The sequence below is a fragment of the Salmo salar genome, chromosome 27, assembly GCF_965601325.2.
Source record: "Salmo salar chromosome 27, fSalSal1, whole genome shotgun sequence".
NCBI classification, from domain to species: domain Eukaryota; kingdom Metazoa; phylum Chordata; class Actinopteri; order Salmoniformes; family Salmonidae; genus Salmo; species Salmo salar.
In genome coordinates this window covers 250,001-268,464 of record NC_138317.1, presented here as the reverse complement: position 1 = coordinate 268,464, position 18,464 = coordinate 250,001, and positions in this window count along the sequence as shown.

Sequence of the window (18,464 nt, the reverse complement as noted above, 5' to 3'; positions counted from 1 at the left end):
CACACATACACACACACACCGACAACACACACACACACAACACACACACACACACCGACAACACACACACACACACACACTGACAACACACACACACACACACACCGACAACACACACACACACACACCGATAACACACACACACCGACAACACACACACACACACACACCGACAACACACACACACACACACACCGACAACACACACACACACACACACCGACAACACACACACACCGACAACACACATACACACACACACCGACAACACACACACACACAACACGCACACACACACTGACAACACACACACACACACACACACACACCGACAACACACACACACACACACACCGACAACACACACACACCGACAACACACACACACCGACAACACACACACACACACACACACACCGACAACACACATACACACCGACAACACACACACACACACCGACAACACACACACACACACACAAACCGACAACACACACACAGACACACCGACAACACACACACACCGACAACACACACACACACCGACAACACACACACACACACACCGACAACACACACACACACACACCGACAACACATAAACACACACACACCGACAACACACACACACACACACTGACAACACACACACACACACACCGACAACACACACACACACACCGACAACACACACACACAAACCGACAACACACACACACAGACCGACAACACACACACACACACACACCGACAACACACACACACACACCGACAACACACACACACACACCGACAACACACACACACACACACCGACAACACAAACACACACACACCGACAACACATAAACACACACACACCGACAACACACACACACCGACAACACACACACACACACACACAGACAACACACACACACACACACACACACACACACACACACACCGACAACACACACACACACACACCGATAACACACACACACCGACAACACACACACACACACACACACCGACAACACACACACACACACACCGACAACACACACACACACACACACACACCGACAACACACACACACCGACAACACACACACACACAACACACACACACACACACCGACAACACACACACACACACACACTGACAACACACACACACACACACACACACCAACAACACACACACACACATCGACAACACACACACACACCGACAACACACACACACCGACAACAAAAACACACACACACTGACAACACACACACACACACACACCGACAACACACACACACCGACAACACACACACACACACACCGACAACACACACACACACACACACACCGACAACACATAAACACACACACACCGACAACACACACACACACACACTGACAACACACACACACACACACCGACAACACAAACACACACACACACCGACAACACACACACACACACACCGACAACACACACACACACACACCGACAACACACACACACACACACCGACAACACAAACACACACACACCGACAACACATAAACACACATACACCGACAACACACACACACCGACAACACACACACACACACACACACCGACAACACATAAACACACACACACCGACAACACACACACACACACACTGACAACACACACACACACACACCGACAACACAAACACACACAAACACCGACAACACACACACACACACACCGACAACACACACACACACACACCGACAACACACACACACACACACCGACAACACAAACACACACACACCGACAACACATAAACACACATACACCGACAACACACACACACCGACAACACACACACACACACACACAGACAACACACACACACACACCGACAACACACACACACACACACACCGACAACACACACACACACACACCGATAACACACACACACTGACAACACACACACACACACACACACCGACAACACACACACACACACCGACAACACACACACACACACACACCGACAACACACACACACCGACAACACACATACACACACACACCGACAACACACACACACACAACACACACACACACACACCGACAACACACACACACACACACACACACACCGACAACACACATACACACCGACAACACACACACACACAACACACACACACCGACAACACACACACACACCGACAACACACACACACACACCGACAACACACACACACACACACAAACCGACAACACACACACAGACACACCGACAACACACACACACCGACAACACACACACACACCGACAACACACACACACACACACCGACAACACACACACACACACACCGACAACACATAAACACACACACACCGACAACACACACACACACACACTGACAACACACACACACACACACACACACACCGACAACACACACACACACACCGACAACACACACACACAAACCGACAACACACACACACCGACAACACACACACACACACCGACAACACACACACACACACCGACAACACACACACACACACCGACAACACACACACACACACACCGACAACACACACACACACCGACAACACACACACACACACACCGACAACACACACACACACAACACACACACACACACCGACAACACACACACACACACACCGACAACACACACACACACACACACCGACAACACACACACACACACACTGACAACACACACACACACACACCGACAACACACACACACACACCGACAACACACACACACAAACTGACAACACACACACACAGACCGACAACACACACACACACACACACCGACAACACACACACACACACCGACAACACACACACACACACCGACAACACACACACACACACACACACCGACAACACAAACACACACACACCGACAACACATAAACACACACACACCGACAACACACACACACCGACAACACACACACACACACAGACAACACACACACACACACACCGACAACACACACACACACACACACACCGACAACACACACACACACACACCGATAACACACACACACCGACAACACACACACACACACACACACCGACAACACACACACACACACACCGACAACACATAAACACACACACACCGACAACACACCACACACACACACTGACAACACACACACACACCGACAACACACACACACACACACACCGACAACACACACACACAAACCGACAACACACACACACACACCGACAACACACACACACACACACACACACACCGACAACACACACACACACACCGACAACACACACACACACAACACACACACACACACCGACAACACACACTGACACACACCGACAACACACACACACAAACACACCGACAACACACACACACACACACACACCGACAACACACACACACCGACAACACACACACACACACCGACAACACACACACACACACCGACAGCACACACACACACACACACCGACAACACACACACACACACACCGACAACACACACACACACAACACACACACACACACCGACAACACACACACACACACCGACAACACACACACACACAAACACCAGCAACACACACACACACTGAGAACACACACACACACACACCGACAACACACACACACACACCGACAACACACACACACACACCGACAACACACACACACACACACACCGACAACACACAAACACACACACACACACAGACACACTGACAACACACACACACCGACAACACACACACACACACCGACAACACACACACACACACACACACACACCGACAACACACACACACACACACCGACAACACACACACACACACACAAACCGACAACACACACACAGACACACCGACAACACACACACACCGACAACACACACACACACACACACCGACAACACACACACACACACACCGACAACACATAAACACACACACACCGACAACACACACACACACACACTGACAACACACACACACACCGACAACACACACACACACACACACCGACAACACACACACACAAACCGACAACACACACACACACACCGACAACACACACACACACCGACAACACACACACACACACCGACAACACACACACACACACACCTACAACACACACACACACACACCGACAACACAAACACACACACACCGACAACACATAAACACACACACACCGACAACACACACACACCGACAACACACACACACACACACACCGACAACACACACACACACACACACACACCGACAACACACACACACCGACAACACACATACACACACACACCGACAACACACACACACACAACACACACACACACACCGACAACACACACACACACACACACTGACAACACACACACACACACACACACCGACAACACACACACACACACACCGATAACACACACACACCGACAACACACACACACACACACACCGACAACACACACACACACACACACCGACAACACACACACACACACACACCGACAACACACACACACCGACAACACACATACACACACACACCGACAACACACACACACACAACACACACACACACACTGACAACACACACACACACACACACACACACCGACAACACACACACACACACACACCGACAACACACACACACCGACAACACACACACACCGACAACACACACACACACACACACACACACCGACAACACACATACACACCGACAACACACACACACACAACACACACACACCGACAACACACACACACACACACCGACAACACACACACACACACCGACAACACACACACACACACAAACCGACAACACACACACAGACACACCGACAACACACACACACCGACAACACACACACACACCGACAACACACACACACACCGACAACACACACACACACACACCGACAACACATAAACACACACACACCGACAACACACACACACACACACTGACAACACACACACACACACACCGACAACACACACACACACACCGACAACACACACACACAAACTGACAACACACACACACAGACCGACAACACACACACACACACACACCGACAACACACACACACACACCGACAACACACACACACACACCGACAACACACACACACACACACACACCGACAACACAAACACACACACACCGACAACACATAAACACACACACACCGACAACACACACACACCGACAACACACACACACACACACACAGACAACACACACACACACACACCGACAACACACACACACACACACACACCGACAACACACACACACACACACCGATAACACACACACACCGACAACACACACACACACACACACACCGACAACACACACACACACACACCGACAACACATAAACACACACACACCGACAACACACACACACACACACTGACAACACACACACACACCGACAACACACACACACACACACACCGACAACACACACACACAAACCGACAACACACACACACACACCGACAACACACACACACACCGACAACACACACACACACACCGACAACACACACACACACACACCTACAACACACACACACACACACCGACAACACAAACACACACACACCGACAACACATAAACACACACACACCGACAACACACACACACCGACAACACACACACACACACACACAGACAACACACACACACACACCGGCAACACACACACACACACACACCGACAACACACACACACACACACCGATAACACACACACACCGACAACACACACACACACACACACCGACAACACACACACACACACACACCGACAACACACACACACACACACACACACCGACAACACACACACACCGACAACACACATACACACACACACCGACAACACACACACACACAACACACACACACACACCGACAACACACACACACACACACACTGACAACACACACACACACACACACACACACCGACAACACACACACACACACACACCGACAACACACACACACCGACAACACACACACACCGACAACACACACACACACACACACACCGACAACACACATACACACCGACAACACACACACACACAACACACACACACCGACAACACACACACACACACACACCGACAACACACACACACACACCGACAACACACACACACACACACAAACCGACAACACACACACAGACACACCGACAACACACACACACCAACAACACACACACACACCGACAACACACACACACACACACCGACAACACACACACACACACACCGACAACACATAAACACACACACACCGACAACACACACACACACACACTGACAACACACACACACACACACCGACAACACACACACACACACCGACAACACACACACACAAACCGACAACACACACACACAGACCGACAACACACACACACACACACACCGACAACACACACACACACACCGACAACACACACACACACACCGACAACACACACACACACACACCGACAACACAAACACACACACACCGACAACACATAAACACACACACACCGACAACACACACACACCGACAACACACACACACACACACACAGACAACACACACACACACACACACACACACACACACACACACACACACACCGACAACACACACACACACACACCGATAACACACACACACCGACAACACACACACACACACACACACCGACAACACACACACACACACACCGACAACACACACACACACACACACACACCGACAACACACACACACCGACAACACACACACACACAACACACACACACACACACCGACAACACACACACACACACACACTGACAACACACACACACACACACACACACCAACAACACACACACACACATCGACAACACACACACACACCGACAACACACACACACCGACAACAAAAACACACACACACTGACAACACACACACACACACACACCGACAACACACACACACCGACAACACACACACACACACACCGACAACACACACACACACACACACACCGACAACACATAAACACACACACACCGACAACACACACACACACACACTGACAACACACACACACACACACCGACAACACAAACACACACACACACCGACAACACACACACACACACACCGACAACACACACACACACACACCGACAACACACACACACACACCGACAACACAAACACACACACACCGACAACACATAAACACACATACACCGACAACACACACACACCGACAACACACACACACACACACACAGACAACACACACACACACACCGACAACACACACACACACACACACCGACAACACACACACACACACACCGATAACACACACACACTGACAACACACACACACACACACACACCGACAACACACACACACACACCGACAACACACACACACACACACACCGACAACACACACACACCGACAACACACATACACACACACACCGACAACACACACACACACAACACACACACACACACACCGACAACACACACACACACACACACACACACCGACAACACACATACACACCGACAACACACACACACACAACACACACACACCGACAACACACACACACACCGACAACACACACACACACACCGACAACACACACACACACACACAAACCGACAACACACACACAGACACACCGACAACACACACACACCGACAACACACACACACACCGACAACACACACACACACACACCGACAACACACACACACACACACCGACAACACATAAACACACACACACCGACAACACACACACACACACCGACAACACACACACACAAACCGACAACACACACACACCGACAACACACACACACACACCGACAACACACACACACACACCGACAACACACACACACACACCGACAACACACACACACACACACCGACAACACACACACACACCGACAACACACACACACACACACCGACAACACACACACACACAACACACACACACACACCGACAACACACACACACACACACCGACAACACACACACACACACACACCGACAACACACACACACACACACTGACAACACACACACACACACACCGACAACACACACACACACACCGACAACACACACACACAAACTGACAACAAACACACACACCGACAACACACACACACACACACACCGACAACACACACACACACACCGACAACACACACACACACACCGACAACACACACACACACACACACACCGACAACACAAACACACACACACCGACAACACATAAACACACACACACCGACAACACACACACACCGACAACACACACACACACACACACAGACAACACACACACACACACACCGACAACACACACACACACACACACACCGACAACACACACACACACACACCGATAACACACACACACCGACAACACACACACACACACACACACCGACAACACACACACACACACACCGACAACACATAAACACACACACACCGACAACACACACACACACACACTGACAACACACACACACACCGACAACACACACACACACACACACCGACAACACACACACACAAACCGACAACACACACACACACACCGACAACACACACACACACCGACAACACACACACACACACCGACAACACACACACACACACACCTACAACACACACACACACACACCGACAACACAAACACACACACACCGACAACACATAAACACACACACACCGACAACACACACACACCGACAACACACACACACACACACACAGACAACACACACACACACACCGGCAACACACACACACACACACACCGACAACACACACACACACACCGATAACACACACACACCGACAACACACACACACACACACACCGACAACACACACACACACACACACCGACAACACACACACACACACACACACACCGACAACACACACACACCGACAACACACATACACACACACACCGACAACACACACACACACAACACACACACACACACCGACAACACACACACACACACACACTGACAACACACACACACACACACACACACCGACAACACACACACACACACACACCGACAACACACACACACCGACAACACACACACACCGACAACACACACACACACACACACACCGACAACACACATACACACCGACAACACACACACACACAACACACACACACCGACAACACACACACACACACACCGACAACACACACACACACACCGACAACACACACACACACACAAACCGACAACACACACACAGACACACCGACAACACACACACACCGACAACACACACACACACCGACAACACACACACACACACACCGACAACACACACACACACACACCGACAACACATAAACACACACACACCGACAACACACACACACACACACACAGACAACACACACACACACACCGACAACACACACACACACACACACCGACAACACACACACACACACACCGATAACACACACACACTGACAACACACACACACACACACACACCGACAACACACACACACACACCGACAACACACACACACACACACACCGACAACACACACACACCGACAACACACATACACACACACACCGACAACACACACACACACAACACACACACACACACACCGACAACACACACACACACACACACACACACCGACAACACACATACACACCGACAACACACACACACACAACACACACACACCGACAACACACACACACACCGACAACACACACACACACACCGACAACACACACACACACACACAAACCGACAACACACACACAGACACACCGACAACACACACACACCGACAACACACACACACACCGACAACACACACACACACACACCGACAACACACACACACACACACCGACAACACATAAACACACACACACCGACAACACACACACACACACACTGACAACACACACACACACACACACACCGACAACACACACACACACACCGACAACACACACACACAAACCGACAACACACACACACCGACAACACACACACACACACCGACAACACACACACACACACCGACAACACACACACACACACCGACAACACACACACACACACACCGACAACACACACACACACCGACAACACACACACACACACACCGACAACACACACACACACAACACACACACACACACCGACAACACACACACACACACACCGACAACACACACACACACACACACCGACAACACACACACACACACACTGACAACACACACACACACACACCGACAACACACACACACACACCGACAACACACACACACAAACTGACAACACACACACACAGACCGACAACACACACACACACACACACCGACAACACACACACACACACCGACAACACACACACACACACCGACAACACACACACACACACACACACCGACAACACAAACACACACACACCGACAACACATAAACACACACACACCGACAACACACACACACCGACAACACACACACACACACACACAGACAACACACACACACACACACCGACAACACACACACACACACACACACCGACAACACACACACACACACACCGATAACACACACACACCGACAACACACACACACACACACACACCGACAACACACACACACACACACCGACAACACATAAACACACACACACCGACAACACACACACACACACACTGACAACACACACACACACCGACAACACACACACACACACACACCGACAACACACACACACAAACCGACAACACACACACACACACCGACAACACACACACACACCGACAACACACACACACACACCGACAACACACACACACACACACCTACAACACACACACACACACCGACAACACAAACACACACACACCGACAACACATAAACACACACACACCGACAACACACACACACCGACAACACACACACACACACACACAGACAACACACACACACACACCGGCAACACACACACACACACACACCGACAACACACACACACACACCGATAACACACACACACCGACAACACACACACACACACACACCGACAACACACACACACACACACACCGACAACACACACACACACACACACACACCGACAACACACACACACCGACAACACACATACACACACACACCGACAACACACACACACACAACACACACACACACACCGACAACACACACACACACACACACTGACAACACACACACACACACACACACACCGACAACACACACACACACACACACCGACAACACACACACACCGACAACACACACACACCGACAACACACACACACACACACACACCGACAACACACATACACACCGACAACACACACACACACAACACACACACACCGACAACACACACACACACACACCGACAACACACACACACACACCGACAACACACACACACACACACAAACCGACAACACACACACAGACACACCGACAACACACACACACCGACAACACACACACACACCGACAACACACACACACACACACCGACAACACACACACACACACACCGACAACACATAAACACACACACACCGACAACACACACACACACACACTGACAACACACACACACACACACCGACAACACACACACACACACCGATAACACACACACACAAACCGACAACACACACACACAGACCGACAACACACACACACACACACACCGACAACACACACACACACACCGACAACACACACACACACACCGACAACACACACACACACACACCGACAACACAAACACACACACACCGACAACACATAAACACACACACACCGACAACACACACACACCGACAACACACACACACACACACACAGACAACACACACACACACACACCGGCAACACACACACACACACACACACACACACCGACAACACACACACACACACACACCGATAACACACACACACACCGACAACACACACACACACACACACACCGACAACACACACACACACACACCGACAACACACACACACACACACACACACCGACAACACACACACACCGACAACACACACACACACAACACACACACACACACACCGACAACACACACACACACACACACTGACAACACACACACACACACACACACACCAACAACACACACACACACATCGACAACACACACACACACCGACAACACACACACACCGACAACAAAAACACACACACACTGACAACACACACACACACACACACCGACAACACACACACACCGACAACACACACACACACACACCGACAACACACACACACACACACACACCGACAACACATAAACACACACACACCGACAACACACACACACACACACTGACAACACACACACACACACACCGACAACACAAACACACACACACACCGACAACACACACACACACACACCGACAACACACACACACACACACCGACAACACACACACACACACCGACAACACAAACACACACACACCGACAACACATAAACACACATACACCGACAACACACACACACCGACAACACACACACACACACACACAGACAACACACACACACACACCGACAACACACACACACACACACACCGACAACACACACACACACACACCGATAACACACACACACTGACAACACACACACACACACACACACCGACAACACAAACACACACACACCGACAACACATAAACACACACACACCGACAACACACACACACCGACAACACACACACACACACACACAGACAACACACACACACACACACACCGGCAACACACACACACACACACACCGACAACACACACACACACACCGATAACACACACACACCGACAACACACACACACACACACACCGACAACACACACACACACACACACCGACAACACACACACACACACACACACACCGACAACACACACACACCGACAACACACATACACACACACACCGACAACACACACACACACAACACACACACACACACCGACAACACACACACACACACACACTGACAACACACACACACACACACACACACCGACAACACACACACACACACACACCGACAACACACACACACCGACAACACACACACACCGACAACACACACACACACACACACACCGACAACACACATACACACCGACAACACACACACACACAACACACACACACCGACAACACACACACACACACACCGACAACACACACACACACACCGACAACACACACACACACACACAAACCGACAACACACACACAGACACACCGACAACACACACACACCGACAACACACACACACACCGACAACACACACACACACACACCGACAACACACACACACACACACCGACAACACATAAACACACACACACCGACAACACACACACACACACACACAGACAACACACACACACACACCGACAACACACACACACACACACACCGACAACACACACACACACACACCGATAACACACACACACTGACAACACACACACACACACACACACCGACAACACACACACACACACCGACAACACACACACACACACACACCGACAACACACACACACCGACAACACACATACACACACACACCGACAACACACACACACACAACACACACACACACACACCGACAACACACACACACACACACACACACACCGACAACACACATACACACCGACAACACACACACACACAACACACACACACCGACAACACACACACACACCGACAACACACACACACACACCGACAACACACACACACACACACAAACCGACAACACACACACAGACACACCGACAACACACACACACCGACAACACACACACACACCGACAACACACACACACACACACCGACAACACACACACACACACACCGACAACACATAAACACACACACACCGACAACACACACACACACACACTGACAACACACACACACACACACACACCGACAACACACACACACACACCGACAACACACACACACAAACCGACAACACACACACACCGACAACACACACACACACACCGACAACACACACACACACACCGACAACACACACACACACACCGACAACACACACACACACACACCGACAACACACACACACACCGACAACACACACACACACACACCGACAACACACACACACACAACACACACACACACACCGACAACACACACACACACACACCGACAACACACACACACACACACACCGACAACACACACACACACACACTGACAACACACACACACACACACCGACAACACACACACACACACCGACAACACACACACACAAACTGACAACACACACACACAGACCGACAACACACACACACACACACACCGACAACACACACACACACACCGACAACACACACACACACACCGACAACACACACACACACACACACACCGACAACACAAACACACACACACCGACAACACATAAACACACACACACCGACAACACACACACACCGACAACACACACACACACACACACAGACAACACACACACACACACACCGACAACACACACACACACACACACACCGACAACACACACACACACACACCGATAACACACACACACCGACAACACACACACACACACACACACCGACAACACACACACACACACACCGACAACACATAAACACACACACACCGACAACACACACACACACACACTGACAACACACACACACACCGACAACACACACACACACACACACACCGACAACACACACACACAAACCGACAACACACACACACACACCGACAACACACACACACACCGACAACACACACACACACACCGACAACACACACACACACACACCTACAACACACACACACACACACCGACAACACAAACACACACACACCGACAACACATAAACACACACACACCGACAACACACACACACCGACAACACACACACACACACACACAGACAACACACACACACACACCGGCAACACACACACACACACACACCGACAACACACACACACACACCGATAACACACACACACCGACAACACACACACACACACACACCGACAACACACACACACACACACACCGACAACACACACACACACACACACACACCGACAACACACACACACCGACAACACACATACACACACACACCGACAACACACACACACACAACACACACACACACACCGACAACACACACACACACACACACTGACAACACACACACACACACACACACACCGACAACACACACACACACACACACCGACAACACACACACACCGACAACACACACACACCGACAACACACACACACACACACACACCGACAACACACATACACACCGACAACACACACACACACAACACACACACACCGACAACACACACACACACACACCGACAACACACACACACACACCGACAACACACACACACACACACAAACCGACAACACACACACAGACACACCGACAACACACACACACCGACAACACACACACACACCGACAACACACACACACACACACCGACAACACACACACACACACACCGACAACACATAAACACACACACACCGACAACACACACACACACACACTGACAACACACACACACACACACCGACAACACACACACACACACCGACAACACACACACACAAACCGACAACACACACACACAGACCGACAACACACACACACACACACACCGACAACACACACACACACACCGACAACACACACACACACACCGACAACACACACACACACACACCGACAACACAAACACACACACACCGACAACACATAAACACACACACACCGACAACACACACACACCGACAACACACACACACAAACACACAGACAACACACACACACACACACCGGCAACACACACACACACACACACACACACACCGACAACACACACACACACACACCGATAACACACACACACACCGACAACACACACACACACACACACACCGACAACACACACACACACACACCGACAACACACACACACACACACACACACCGACAACACACACACACCGACAACACACACACACACAACACACACACACACACACCGACAACACACACACACACACACACTGACAACACACACACACACACACACACACCAACAACACACACACACACATCGACAACACACACACACACCGACAACACACACACACCGACAACAAAAACACACACACACTGACAACACACACACACACACACACCGACAACACACACACACCGACAACACACACACACACACACCGACAACACACACACACACACACACACCGACAACACATAAACACACACACACCGACAACACACACACACACACACTGACAACACACACACACACACACCGACAACACAAACACACACACACACCGACAACACACACACACACACACCGACAACACACACACACACACACCGACAACACACACACACACACCGACAACACAAACACACACACACCGACAACACATAAACACACATACACCGACAACACACACACACCGACAACACACACACACACACACACAGACAACACACACACACACACCGACAACACACACACACACACACACCGACAACACACACACACACACACCGATAACACACACACACTGACAACACACACACACACACACACACCGACAACACACACACACACACCGACAACACACACACACACACACACCGACAACACACACACACCGACAACACACATACACACACACACCGACAACACACACACACACAACACACACACACACACACCGACAACACACACACACACACACACACACACCGACAACACACATACACACCGACAACACACACACACACAACACACACACACCGACAACACACACACACACCGACAACACACACACACACACCGACAACACACACACACACACACAAACCGACAACACACACACAGACACACCGACAACACACACACACCGACAACACACACACACACCGACAACACACACACACACACACCGACAACACACACACACACACACCGACAACACATAAACACACACACACCGACAACACACACACACACACACTGACAACACACACACACACACACACACCGACAACACACACACACACACCGACAACACACACACACAAACCGACAACACACACACACCGACAACACACACACACACACCGACAACACACACACACACACCGACAACACACACACACACACCGACAACACACACACACACACACCGACAACACACACACACACCGACAACACACACACACACACACCGACAACACACACACACACAACACACACACACACACCGACAACACACACACACACACACCGACAACACACACACACACACACACCGACAACACACACACACAACACACACACACCACACACACACACACCGACAACACACACACACACACACACACACCGACAACACACACACACACACACACCGACAACACACACACACACACACCGACAACACACACACACACACAACACACACACACACACCGACAACACACACACACAAACACACCGACAACACACACACACACACACACCGACAACACACACACACACACCGACAACACACACACACACACCGACAACACACACACACACCGACAACACACACACACACACCCGACAACACACACACACACACACCGAAAACACACACACACACAACACACACACACACACCGACAACACACACACACACGCACACACAACACACACACACACACACTGACAACACACACACACACACACACACCGACAACACACACAAACACACACACACACACACCAACAACACACACACACACACACCGACAACACACACACACACACCGACAACACACACACACACACACACCGACAACACACACACACACACACACACACACACACTGACAACACACACACACCGACAACACACACACACACACCGACAACACACACACACACAACACACACACACACACCGACAACACACACACACACACACACCGACAACACACACACACACACACCGACAACACACACACACACGCACACACAACACACACACACACCGACAACACACACACACACACACCGACAACACACACAAACAC